The sequence below is a fragment of the Patagioenas fasciata genome, chromosome 4, assembly GCF_037038585.1.
Source record: "Patagioenas fasciata isolate bPatFas1 chromosome 4, bPatFas1.hap1, whole genome shotgun sequence".
Taxonomy (NCBI): domain Eukaryota; kingdom Metazoa; phylum Chordata; class Aves; order Columbiformes; family Columbidae; genus Patagioenas; species Patagioenas fasciata.
This window is the reverse complement of record NC_092523.1, coordinates 56,169,315-56,183,337: the sequence shown is the minus strand read 5'-3', so window position 1 is coordinate 56,183,337 and position 14,023 is coordinate 56,169,315. Positions and strand designations below refer to the sequence as shown.

The 14,023-nt window shown below is 43.5% G+C and overlaps 1 protein-coding gene across 4 annotated transcripts in view; it reads right to left on the bottom strand.

Moving 5' to 3' along the window:
- Window positions 1–13,999, bottom strand: part of PRKG2 (protein kinase cGMP-dependent 2) — a 49,999-nt gene extending 36,000 nt beyond the window's left edge. Inside the window, exons 1-3 of one of the 4 annotated variants that reach the window (XM_065836560.2) lie at window positions 11,016–13,999; window positions 4,192–4,293; window positions 2,373–2,491 (exon numbers count right to left, since the gene is read on the bottom strand). The gene's annotated coding sequence lies outside the window, so the exon portion shown is untranslated. Of the gene's footprint in view, window positions 1–2,372; window positions 4,294–8,798; window positions 9,611–11,015 lie in introns of those variants that run through there. The other 3 variants (XM_071807932.1, XM_071807933.1, XM_071807934.1) reach the window with 3 other exon arrangements.
- Between the last annotated feature and the right edge of the window lie 24 nt (window positions 14,000–14,023).

Below are 14,023 nucleotides of genomic sequence, written 5' to 3'. Positions count from 1 at the left end.
TGTCGCACAGTTCTAACACCATGGCAAAATCTACCCAAGGCAAAGCCTACTGAGGGCAGGAATGTAAAAGAAATGGTCTTGGGGCTCTGTTGGGCCAGCAGGTAGGAACGCCTAGTGACTGCACAGCACATATGTCTTTGTGAGACATACATGTTCAACTATAACATTCTGAAACATCCTGCTGTTGTTGCATGTATAACTTTTCTAGTGTTTTGACCCAGGTCTCATTTTTACATCAAGTCAGCTTCTCCTGTCAATTCATGCAGTTGAGACAAATGGCTAAGTTAAAAAGTAACAAAAGCAACAAAAGGTCCGTGGACCTCAACTGCCTGTGCAGTGTTAATGCAAAGTGAAGAAAGTTGTGTAGGCAAGCTGATCATCCAGCTAGGATCCAGAAGGCTGGCATCACCCATGGTGCTACTGCCCTTGCACCACTGGGCAAGTTTTAGGTTCCTTTGAAACATTTATCATGAATCAAAAGGGACACCAAAATAAAAATTCTCCTGTGATGCTATGCAGAGATGGCATTTTCTATGTTCTCAATGTTCTCTGAGAGGCAAAAATTACTAATTTCTATCCCTAGCTAACTTTCAAAATTGAAATTTCAGTATTGAATTTTTTTTAATACTACTTTTACAATATTTCAAAACTGTATTGCATTTAACACTAGAAGTAAAAATGAAATTATAATCTAAAGAGAAGATTAATATTACAGAGGAAATATTGTCTTGATAACTTAAAGGTCAAGATTTGACCCAGCACATCTAAGTCCAGGGAATTATATCTTGCTAATGTTTTTCAGTTATAGACATATTCTAAATTTTAATCAAACTGCTACGCCATATACTCTTCAACATGGACTGAGTCACAACTGCCTGTGACACTTCTCTTATAGCAACCTGGAAGATGCATCTGTATAATAGTATAACTGTAGCCCATCTAAATGCACTGTGTGACCTTAACAACAGTGATCTAATTAAAATGCTGCAAGAACATGTTCAAGGCAACTATTCAGCTATTAGTTTTGTGACATGGGACATTACTACTCATCACCATTTGCTGTGGCAGAGAATGTATCTTGATTCTACTGAACCCTCTAAGCAAAATCAGATTGACATCATACCACAAAGTCACCCTGAGGGGGATGTAGCGACAACTGGCTAATTGATTTCGGAATCCTGTGACCACAGGTATCACGGGACAAATCAGACCAAATGATGCCCCAGGAAAGCACCGAGAGCTGACAGCTTGAGAGTTGTGCCAACAGAAGACTCCATCCTCATGAATAAGGCAGCACAACTTCTGTAATAAGCACCCTTCTTATGAGGTTTCCTAGGGTCTGCATCAGTGAGATACTTCAGGCTGTACATCATTTTAAGCATAAAAACTGGCTTGCTGAGGCTCCAAGTAGGACCAGAGTCAGGAACCACACCACACAGTACCACAGAGACTGCCTGCTCCACACTACTTTCATGGTAACACCTTACAAAGACCCTGGGAACCACTACTTCTTTTTTCTCTTCTGTAAGTACACAATGACTATCACTTTGCTATCTCAGAAAATACTCTATGGTACACTTTTTAGTGTTAGAATTCTTCATTCAGCTTTTCCACGCTCCCGTTAGTGGCACACAGTCTCTTTTGTGTTAACATCTCTATGAAAATAAAAGGAGACAAACTATATGTAACTGAATGGCTCAGTACAGAGCAAAGAGACAATACACTGTGTAAAGCATGTCCAGCCTGCCCTGAAGCATTTGTAAGTAGCAACAAGCAACACATAGTGCCTCAAGAACATTAGTTTTATTTCCATGTTGTGAGAGGAGCATTTCTGAGATTTGTAAAGGAAACTGAAGAGCATGCTAAAATGAAAACCAGTGGGAAGCAGCTGAGCTCTGTGAGTAGCTTTGCCCTCACTTGATCCGCAAGGCAATTGATCACATGGTGCTCTGAACTCAGCATACAATCTCACACACATAGCTAGATGCCCTTATGTGGTTAATGTGGCCAGGGAACTGCAGATTGGCACCTTAAAGAAAATTAAAAAGTCCCAAGCCTAATAAGATAGCATGGAAAGATAAAGGTGAGTTATAGGGACCAAAGGGGAGCAAGGAGGTAAGGCTTGCACATGACAGAGGATCATTTGAGATGTCTGTGAGTGAGACAGAGGTACAGAGAAGCCACCAGTCCTGGCTTATAAGGAATGTAACTGTACTACATCTGCAGAAAAGTCCAGCAGCATTTAGAGAGGCTGCACTTTCCTCAGACTATAAGATCACAAATCTTGAGTGTGTTGTGCAGGCACACATTTTTCTATATTTAATTACATGTATAACTCCTTTTATGGGTTCTTTATATGATTGTGTACTCACCATGTCAGCTTTCTTCACTGCTGCCCAGCCCAGTTCCTTTGATCTAGCAAAACTGACTCTTGCTTACAACCCTTACACATTTTTTTTCTTTCTCTATGGTGTGACAGCCCTCTGTTACCCTAAAAGAAAGAAAGAAAACAGTAAAAAGTGAGAGGAAGCTAGAAGTGTCTTGTTTGACCCATGGGGATACACAGCTATCTGTGTCTGACAAGAAGTCACATATGCAGAGACAGCACAAACAGAAAAAAATACATTTTAACTGGAAATTTCCAAGTGTCCTGCCTGCAATGTTACCACATCCATTGCACCCTTGGTGGCTGCTGGCACATCTAGGCTCTGCAACAATTTGTTGCTCAGGAAATCCCATCACTCCAGGGAAACTGAGGCACATCCAGCAAATGACCCAACAAGGAGGAGGATCAAGGGGGTTGCTCTGCTCTACAGGCAACACACAGATATATACTTTGCCCATTGAAAATGAGGCAGGTGGGGGATAACACAGCTAGAATGAAAAAACAAAGACAATTTATTACAATACTCCTAATCCTAGAAAAACACTCAGGAAGACTGCATGAGTGCTCTGAGCAAAACCCATCAAGTCACGAATCAAGATGTCAGTTACTCACTGCTTCCGCAGGAGGGTTACTCTCAAGCAGGCTTTTTCTGTGGCACTTATATGACTGACCTCCTTAAGAGATATTTTAGAGCTACGGACCCATGGCAAGAGCTCCCCTGAGCATTCTGACAAAATATGTGCAGGTTCTTCTGTAAAAGAATTACTGGATTACAAAGTTCAAACAAACTTAACCATTGTCTTGGTCAGGACACCTCTGTAACATGAGCTTCTAGCAGTTCTAGATAAACCCTTTACAGTATTTTCAAATCTATAAAAGCATATGTGTTGGTTTTGGTTTTGTTTTTTCTAAATCAGAATGAGCATGACCAGACTAGCACAGAGCAGAGAGTGACTATCAAAGGAATTCCTCAGAAATTTACTATTTCCACAGACAGGACTATGACTGCTCAGTTCTCATCCCTCTGAGTTTCCTCTAGTGACCTCTCATGCTTTGTTTTCCTGCATTTGACTGCTGTTTTCAAATATTTCTGTAAGCAAATTCAGTCTTTCAGAAATGAAGCTATTGGCATTAGCTGTGGTTAAAAGAAGGAAACTACCAAGTCACATCCATAGGCAACAAGGATGGCTGCCTTATCAGAGAACAACTGCCTCTGCACTATGACAACTGATCAGGATATTATCCAATATCTTACTTAAAGAAGGAGTCTGAGGAGCCCAAGGAAAGCACCTTAGAAAAATGTCCTGCATGACTGCAGAGGAAACTATCTCAGCAACACTGCCATCTTCCCTGCTAAAGAAATCATTAGTTTCAGTTCCAACCTTTGTAATCAAACCAGACCATTTTGGGAATTCTTGTGGGACACAAGCTGGAATACACGCTTTGACTGCTGAAAGTTATTCACTTATTTTGCTTCCCATAACATAGACAGAAGGGGATACCTGGAAAGCTCTAGAAGACAAAACTCTCCTTATTTTCAGAAAAAGCACAACAGTACCAGCCTTGTGCAGATGTGAGGTGAGATGCTCCCCACACCTGAGGGACAAATCAGCTTAGTCCTGACTTGTAGACTTTACCATCACACACCATTCATAGCACAACCATGCAGCAAAATCCCCAAGAAAGGGGCAAACAGTAAATTTACAATGGCAGAACTGGCTCAGAACCAATGGCAAATTGTGTAGCTCATATGAACCCACAGGAAAACAAATTGTAGTCTAAAAAAATACAGAAGTAGATTTTACCAGGACTGCATGAACTTTCTGCTTTTCTTGGTTTTGCTTTGTTTCACAGCCATGCTCTCTTTAGCAAATGCAGGATAATTCAGAGGTGCTCTCAGCTTCATCCTGTTTGAAAAGCACCACAGGGCGCTAAGTATCTCATATGCAGTTGGCAAATATTTCTACATCCTGCAGTTGGCTCAGATCTGTGCTTTGAAATGGTCTGACTAGTTGTAAACCCACAATTTCTTGATTTTGTCCCTCTTCCCACATTCATGATACATAGCATCAATGCTAAAATGACTGAATATCACAAAAACCTGGGGCTGGATTAACACCTAACATTTTTTGTACAATTTTTTGTGTTTCAGCTCCAGTGTTTTTCTAGATGTAACTTTTCTTTTTCAGTAAACTTACTGTGCTAGCGTCACAGCAGATCACCCTGTGAGACTGAACATTAAATGCAAAGTTATTCCAGTTGGTGCTAGCAAGATTACCAGCCACAGTGAACAAAAACCCAACCCAGGAAAGAGTAACATTACACAGATCAGAGTTACTGGCCAGGGACAAGGCTCTGGTATTGGCTGCACACAACCCCTTGCTAAAACAATCAATTTTCTCCAAATATAATTCCAAATATAAAGTCCTCCACTGTCCAAGTCCATTGGAGGCTTTGCCCCTGCCTTTGGCAAACAGGGAAACAACTCAGGCTATGCCTGTATTTCTGTGTAGGCTTTGCTGGGCAGAGGTAAAAGCAAAGATCACTTTTTCTATACTTGAGGAAGGAGAAGATTGGCTGCAGATATCTCACAGCTGTGCATAACATCTTTGTAGCACCAGAAGCTCATTGTAAATCTGTTGTTTTAAACACATCTATTACAATGATTTTTAATTTAGAGGGCTTTAGGGACATCTTGGTACCTGATGCTGATTTATAAACACCTGTAAGGTGGTTTGGCTTGGGTTTAAGACACCATGAAAATCAAGTGGTGAATCCTGAACATAGCCCCTCCCACATAAGCCTGCTCAGAATCCCCTTTCCTGGAACAGAGTTGTATTTCATTAATTAATGCTACAGGCTGATATAAGCAGGCCTTTCTGCACAATGACAGTTTTGATCATCCGGGTGAAGCATGAAGATGATAGATAATTTACGTTGTATTTTAGAATCAAACTAGAAAACCAGAGGAAAGTACATTTTTCACAAAACACTCCCACTGCCTCTCCCCTTTTCACCAAATACATTTACGGCACAGATCATTTCTACAGAAACTGGATTTTCTTACAGCTACAATCTGACTTCACTGAACTTTCACATGGTAATGACACCTCTGCCACCCTCTTGGGTTAGTTCCCCAAGTATTTCAGTATTCGTTTCCAAAAAGCAAATATGTGGACAGTTGCAGGCTTGTTGTTTTTTCCTCACACAAACTTAAGAGTTCTGTTTGAACTTTTCGAAGCCTACCTCTCCTTCTGCGGTTAGAAAGAGAAAGGAATTAGGAGAGAAAATTTATGTGGTATCATATTCCTCATTTGGTCAATGCCAAGAGAAACATTTCAATGAGTTCAAACTTGACTCAATAGGATGTAAAATTACAGAGACAAAGCTCTGTTCATGCTTTTGATGTTTTTGTTTCTTTCACTTTGCATTTTACTTTGTGCCCAGCTCCAGAATATCTGAGCACTTTTCAGTGCGGCAGTAAACAAGATAGCTTCTTTCTGTCATGCTGAATCTCATTTCCTTTACTCAGAAGAAGCTGACTTTTCAGTTAATGCAAAACAGGCTGTAGTGTCCTAACAGAATTGCTGCTTGTTTTTAGATTTATTCCAATTACGATGTACCTATTTCCAAGGGAAAAGCTCAGAGAAATGACACTGCCTAGGAAATATGCCCCAGTAATTTTTAATTCTCACTGGATTCACACTGCAGCCTCAGACAGTTTCCTGGAAAAGATCTACCTTTCAAGTCACATGAACTTCCTCCCACAGCCTCACTGTATTACAGACAGGGAAAAACCTGTGAAATTAGTCTTCATCATTAAGTCTTCTATTATCACTCATACTGACTTGCACGCAAATTAAACGTTCCCAGGCTTCTATTAGAATTAAACATCTCAGGAAGCAGTTTATTTTATATAAATCAAACAGTGTAAGTCCTGGCAAAATTCAATCCATTAGCACAAGAGACAATATCATACAACATACTACTGAGTTTTCAGAGTCACTGAAACAACCATTCATAGCTAAATTGAATTTTTTCATGGATGACTATGAAGCATAATGGAAAATGTAAATGCAGCTTTAAATCTTAGCTTAGCCTGACACGGAAAAGAAAGAGGTTATTTATGATAAGCAGGGCTGGTGATACACATAAAGGAACAACTCTGAACTGCAGACTGGGCATACACTGACACATAAAGCTGTCACCTACTGGATCACACTGTGTCTCCCTTCGCAGTTTGGGCCTGAGCTGAAGCACCGAGGACTGCACATGGAGTGACCTAGAGCATTGCAGCACAACCTCTCAGTCCCCCAGGCACCACAGGAGCTACAGGAAGATGCAGAGGGGGTGAGAAGTCTGATTCTACTCTCCCCATATGTGAACAATTCTGGAAATCCCACATATTGGCTCCCCCCACAAAGTTCCTCCAAGACTGAGAAATAAGAGCATGCAAAAGCTCTCGTCAGAGGCTGGGCTTGAGCAATACACTACAACCATTTACGCACTAGGCCAAGGTTGTACTCTAGGCTCCCTGGCCATTTATTTTCTTATGCGGATTAGCCACAGACAGTACACAGAAGGGTCCAATGCAGCATTGCCAAAACCGCATGGCCTGGCTATTCAGTCCTGACCCAGACTGGTCTAGACACTGGATGGCTAGCAGTGAATCTCACCTCTCTTTTTTCAGACCATTCTGAGATGTCCTGCACCTTCTCTGTCCCAGTGAAACTGTTGTTCACCGCTGACCCTGGGGGTAAAGGTCCTCCCTTACACTGGCCAGGTGCTTTTCTTTCCTATTGTCCTCGTCTAATTGGGAAGGCTTAGTTACCCCACATTTGGTCTGCTTCACTATCGCACAAAAGACAACAGGCTAGATTTTCAAGGGCATGGGCAAGCAGAAACAGTCATATGACCTATGAAGAAACAGGTAAGGTGCAATACATTAAGAGGTAAAGCGTTTGTTATACAGATGCAACCACGGGGTAAGCACAGGCTTGCAAGCACAAAAGACCTAGAACAGATAAGATATACGTTATTTCTAACGCAAAAGAGACCTCGTAAGTGTAAATCGCAAGTGTAGAGTCTTGCATCTGGACAGGAGCAATCCCAGGTTCCAGTATAAGTTGGGGAATGACCTGTTAGAGAGCAGTGTAGAGGAAAGGGACCTGGGGGTCCTGGTGGACAGCAGAATGACCATGAGCCAGCACTGTGCCCTGTGGCCAAGAAGGCCAATGGCATTCTGGGGTGTATTAGAAGGGGGGTGGTTAGTAGGTCAAGAGAGGTTCTCCTTCCCCTCTACTCTGCCCTGGTGAGACCACACCTGGAATATTGTGTCCAGTTCTGGGCCCCTCAGTTCAAGGACAGGGAACTGCTGGAGAGAGTCCAGTGCAAGGCAACAAAGATGATTAAGGGAGTGGAGCATCTCCCTTACGAGGAAAGGCTGAGGGAGCTGGGTCTCGAGAGGAGAGGAGAGGAGAGGAGAGGAGAGGAGAGGAGAGGAGAGGAGAGGAGAGGAGAGGAGAGGAGAGGAGAGGAGAGGAGAGGAGAGGAGAGGAGAGGAGAGGAGAGGAGAGGAGAGGAGAGGAGACGAGGGGAGGGGAGGGGAGGGGAGGGGAGGAGAAAAGGGAAGACGGAGGGGTGACCTCATTAATGTTTATAAATATGTAAAGGGTGAGTGTCATGAGCATGGAGCCAGGCTCTTCTCAGTGACAACCTATGACAGGACAAGGGGCAATGGGTGCAAACTGGAACACAGGAGGTTCCTCTTAAATATGAGAAGAAACTTCTTCTCAGTGAGGGTGACAGAGCACTGGAACAGGTGACCCAGGGAGGCTGTGGAGTCTCCTTCTCCGGAGACATTCAAAACCCACCTGGACACCTTCCTGTGTAGCCTCATCTAGGTGTTCCTGCTCCAGCAGGGGGATTGGACTAGATGATCTTTTGAGGTCCCTTCCAATCCCTAACATTCTGTGATTCTGTGATTCGTAACCCTGCACAAATGTCTCCATTCCTACACACTTCTAGGAATTACATACCAGAAAACGTTAACTGAGCCATTTGCCATAGTCACATGCAGTGCCACAAGAGGTGGGCAGAGCGCATTTTACACTCAAGATCTTCTGGGTTACAGCTCTACCATCTCTCCACACAAAATGCACCTGGAAGGTTTTCAAGTAGCCTGAAGTCTTCTGCGGGACCTTGACAAAATACACCTCCTGCTGTCCACTCCAGCTTCCCCACCGCAAAATCAGCCTGCTCTCCTAAGCCGTCCCCATCATCCTCCACAGGAACAAAGTGCTGGCCTTCTATCCACTGCTCCTGTTTACCCGTGGTGAGGGGCGACCCCCACACAAGGGGTGCATACAGCCCTTCCCCACTCCTGGCGCCATCACCTGTGGCCGGCACTCACCTGTGGGGCCAGGGCTGCACTGATGCCACTCGGACAGGCGGCCGTGACAGGCCAGGCTGGGTCATGACAAGGCTCCGTAGCGGCCGCGAAGGCTGACGGCGGCGGTTCTCCTGAGGGAGCGGTGGCCAACGGCCAAGTGCCTGTGCCAACGGCCGCCCGCGCGAGAGAGCGCCCCCCAGCGGCTGGCTCCAGCCTGGGCGGGCTTCACTGCGCCAGCCAGAGGATGCTGCGTTCTCCTCACAAAACGCCTCACGCGGGCATCCCAGGAAACCGAATCTGGTCACGTGGGAATGACTATGTCTATTTTTATGCTACGGCGTCCGATTTTCCTTCTGTTAGCCTTCCTCCCCGCCAGGGCAACGCTTGGTTCGGTGTTCCTGCTGGCTCTCAGCCTCCCGCGCTGAGGCGACTTGCCTTGGGCCAACCGCTAGATGGTGGCCGTGTTGTTTCAGCTCTCACCCTGTCCCGTGGTAGACACCCAGAAACGCCTCCTGCCGTGTGCCAGCCAGTGAGACCAGCTGCGAATTGCGCCAAGTTAAAACGTGTCAGCAGAACTTGGAATATAATAAAGCAGCTGCGGGATATGGGCACGTCCTAAACACATTCCTTCCTGCGGACCTTCGTTCTTATCTTGTCATATCCCCCCTCCCACCCGCATCTGCGGATTAGTTTCATTTCTGTCACAAGAGGGCAACCTTTGCCTGGCTAGAGTTGGTTTCCCATCCGCAGTTTGCAGGGAAAACCCGAACACAGGAGTGTCCTTGGTCTGCGACGGGACAGGGGCACCCACGGGGCCCCCGCGGAGCAGCCAGTCGCACCTGCAGTGGCACTGACCTCTCAAATGTTAAAAATTAACAGTGACGCCCTCCTCTCATACAATTATCTTTCATTTTCTTCAAAACATAATCTAATAATGATGTACCCTGTTAATATTGCTCCAGAATACATTTTCTTTACAGTCTTTGGTGAAAACAGCTCAACGTGTGTCACAGTTTCAAGTTTTCACTGTAAACCTGTTGAAACAGAGGATTTACAGATCACATCTCCCTAGTGCTCAGCCCTCAGAATTTAAGTTGGGCCTTCAGATGAGATCTGTTCTCTGTGATGTTGCCTGTGTACCTGCAATACTGTAAGCACTTTTTCAATGAGGGGAAAACAGCCTCTGAACACCAGCTCTGTTGATTGTCAAGTTGACAGCACTTACAGAGGGATCAAGGCACAGTACTTGCTGCTTCTTCTAGGCCTGATTCTGAACTGCCATCCAGAAATTAGTGCCAAAAAAAAAGTAATACAGCAGCAGCCATAGCAAGAAACATCGCATTGTGGGGAAAATAAACCCCAATAAACACATCCTTTACTTGTTGTTTCTCATGTTTCATGTGCTAATTTTCTAAACTATCACCTAACCACACTGGTAAGTATATTCCTTATGAATTTCTCTGATTTAATATGAACCTTTACTGTCATATTACCAGGTCACTCTTTTTGGAATTTCTTATTATTTCCTTTTAAGCAAAAGATCACTATTGCCTGGTTTAGCAGATACAGCCTTATCTCTGACTGTCTTTCTCAAAGTCGCCATGGTATTTCTAAGTACGAGTGGAGTTCCTTTGCTAGGAAGCCTGAAGTTCAACACACATTATGTCAAACAACATATTGTAACCTCAGCTTTGCATGCTTGCACTTCCATTCGATACTGCTGGCTCCAATTAGGTGATGTGTCTCAGGAAAGGGATGCCAACATATTTCCTACCAGATCCTCTTTTCTGTTACTCCATAGACCCTCCTCTAACTTCTTTTAAAGAAAAGCAGAACTGCAACTGTCTGCACTTTTCAGGGAAGGAGAGTGTAACTCCTGAAAGGACTGACCTGCTCCCAGCCCTAATTATTTCTAACTTTCTACCATCCTCTAGTAAAAACAGTGACAGTCCAGTATGTGTTGAAACCAGCAAGAAGCATAGTTTTTCACAAGTATTTTGTCTTATTTTCCTACTTTCAATTTTAAGGAGGTTCACAGGATTAGAAATGTGGAAGATGGCCCCGTTCTGAAAGACACAGCCAAGAAAGTGTTAGCGTTTCTCTGTTACCTGAGAAATAGTAAACCCTCTATCGTAAAGAGGGGAAAAAAAAAGGCTCTGCTCAGGAATGTTGGCTGTCCAAATATGTTAGTACTTTTATGGTTAAATAGAAAACAAAGTATCAAGGTGGTTGCTGTACCTTCATGACACACTTCTGTGTTAGAGGCAGCATTAGCAATGGATGGATTATTCATACAAATGGGGTTGATCTGTTTGCTTGGCAATAAGATGAGCTGCTTGGAACTTCTTTGCCCACATCATTCACTCTGCTCTGAGTCACCTGCCTTGAACTTTCAACTTCAGCTGTTTGTGGTGGTTTTCTATACACACTTTTCTCCTAGGAAAAAAGACATTTAAAAAGCAGTGAGGCATTCAAAATGTAAATGCTATTGAGTTATCAGACAATTAAAAAAAAGTTGAAAGGCCGAAGGACTTTTCTCCTTTCCCACTTGTGTTTATTTAGTGATCCCTGGACTGGATTATGGTTTACTAGTTCTTTCTAGGGAAAGCCATTTAATCTTTTGGCCACCAGACCAAACTTGGGGGCTTACAGAGGATCTGGCTGTAACACCAAGGCAGATGCATTGTTTTGTTTATTGCTCTCTGGAACTGACTGGCTCTAGATGCTGCTTTCCACTGCAGCTACAAGTCTAACTAAGAACCACTTCCCCTTCCAACATCCGGACCTCACAGGGCAGGGGAGAAAAGCACTAACAGAAAGCAAAAAAATCCTGCTCCCAGTGTCACTGGCACTCAGATTACTTCAGCTACAAAAATACTGATGAAAACCAGCTGCTGAATTCACATTATCTTATACATTTTTCTACCTGAAAAGTAATCTCTGTGAAGGAGGACAGTGTATTTACTTGGCTTATAATGAGAGAACCTTTTGGATCACACTGTAGCTAAAATTTTCCAATAAAGGACAAATTTTAAAAAAGCCCCACATATTCCAGAAGAGCTTAATGCAGCACAGCAAAATAGTGGCAAAGTATCCGTTGGTATCAAATGATACACTTTGTGGCCCTACACTCTTGCTTCCAAACTCACTGAACTTTATCAATTTTGAGCCTGGTGTCAGCTTAGCAGACACCTAACAACAATAACCTCATGTTCCTCAAAAATCCTTACCAGCTGTACTCTCAAGCTGAAAACCAGCTTATGGTGCAGGACCCCATGATCATAAAGCAGAGGTTAGGGTATAGTTGCTTGGTAGAAGCAGGTTATGTGGATCTGACAGCAGCAGGACAGGTGCAACTGTGAGGGAATGAATCTCTAGGTATTATCCCCTCCCCTTTATGTGAGGAAAATCTGCTCAGCACGACAAAGAGGAGGCCGAGGAGCTCAGAGAAAAAGCAGACACTGGTGCACTACCAAAGGACGGTTCTTCTATTTCAGCAGAAATACCGCAAGAAGGTCACAAAGGGTCCTGCTGCACACAACTAGTAAAAGGAAAGCCACCCAAAGCGACAGGGAAAATTCTCAAGAAGAACAGAAATCTTGGAAAAAGAATTACATTTTGCTTATTATCCAAAAATGTTTTTAGTGTTAGATAAAGTACAAGCTTCAGCTCTGTTCAGAACACTCTGTCTAAGAAGGCTGGACAAAACCAAACCAACTAACCAACCACACAGAGGTGTAGGTTCTTGCTTGCTCTTTTAGAGATGACAATTGTAAGTAAATAGACTTTTGCAGATTCTTGCATGCAACTAACTATTCTTTTCATCATGATGCCACAAAGCTGTATCCAAGTAGGAGAAAAGATAAATATTTGGATGATAACGACAGGTATTGCTTTTGAGGGCTTAGCCAGATATCTAGTCTCATTTAAACAAGTTGGTTTGTAAGGGTCCATAAGACCCACAGTTTTTATTTCTGCACCACAAGAAGTATGTGCACCATAAAGAAATAAATAATGTTTGAGTCATTTATACAGGAGACTTTGATGTTGCTTCTTTCCCCATTAAGCACTGAGCATCTGTCATGACTGAGCTGGGATTTTCAGTCCTGGATGAATGCTCAACTTGTAGAATTAGTGAGTTCTTGTAACTTCTTCATTTCAGAGTTGGTGGTGTGTACTTTAGGAGCTGGTCAGCTGTAGGAGCCAGGCATTTTCTCTCTCATTTGCTACAGACAGATGTGAATGGCTGTTTCCAAGCCAATAATTCAACAGTCTGACAGTAGCTCACAATGTTAAAAATTAAAGCTCAGCACAGTGGCTGCACTGAATGATGGAGCAGTGTGCAATGAGACTTGTATTGCTCTAAGATCAAACTCCAAGTTCATTAACACCTACAAGAGCAGCCTCTGGCTTGCCAGGGGCTAAGGAACTCGCATTCCCCTCTCAAGCACCAGGCACAGGCTCCTGCATCTGCTGCCCAGCTTCTGTGCCAAGGCAGCAGCCATCTCCTCCACAGTGATCGCTCTGGTATGTGCTGCCTCTTCTCAGCAAAAGCTGGCCCACAGCATACAGAGCCTGCACTCTGGATGGAGGCTGTGGAAAGGAGGCTATTTCTCCTTTTATTTATTAATACAAAGGCTTTGTTCCAACTACACAAATAACAAATCCATTTCTAAGCCAGGCCAGTAGTCAAACTGTGTTACAGTGGAGGAGAGAAGGAGAGAAGTTATATTTACAGGTAAGCAAACCCTTTGTTCCACCCTTGGGCTTTCCATAGAACTAAAAATGTAAACCAGCAGGGTAATGACAATAGCAAATATTGCATCATGGAAGCTCATTTGTGTCCCTTATTAGCATATCATCCTTCTTGCAGAAGATGTGGAAGAATACACTGTTTTCCCCACCTTTTTGTATAAACTATGGTCTGCCTATAAGCCTCAACAATGGAAGAAGGTTGTAGGGGGGAAGATGAGAAAGACCTCACCTGATGAAAGCTGGGAGGTAAGACTGTGAGCTACAGAAAGAGTTTCCTCCTTTCAGAGAGTTATCCTCTTCTTTCTGCTTCACCATAACTTAGTGAATGGCAGAGGAGGAGAGGAATCCTTCTCCACCAACAGGGTTTGAGGTACTGGTGCTCACGGAATATGCAACTCAGTGACTTTCAGCACCTTGTAATGAGCAGACTGTAGTTAAGGGCAGTATCCCTGTTGATGAAGGCTACTTCAGTATGTTCTTACAGACTTAAA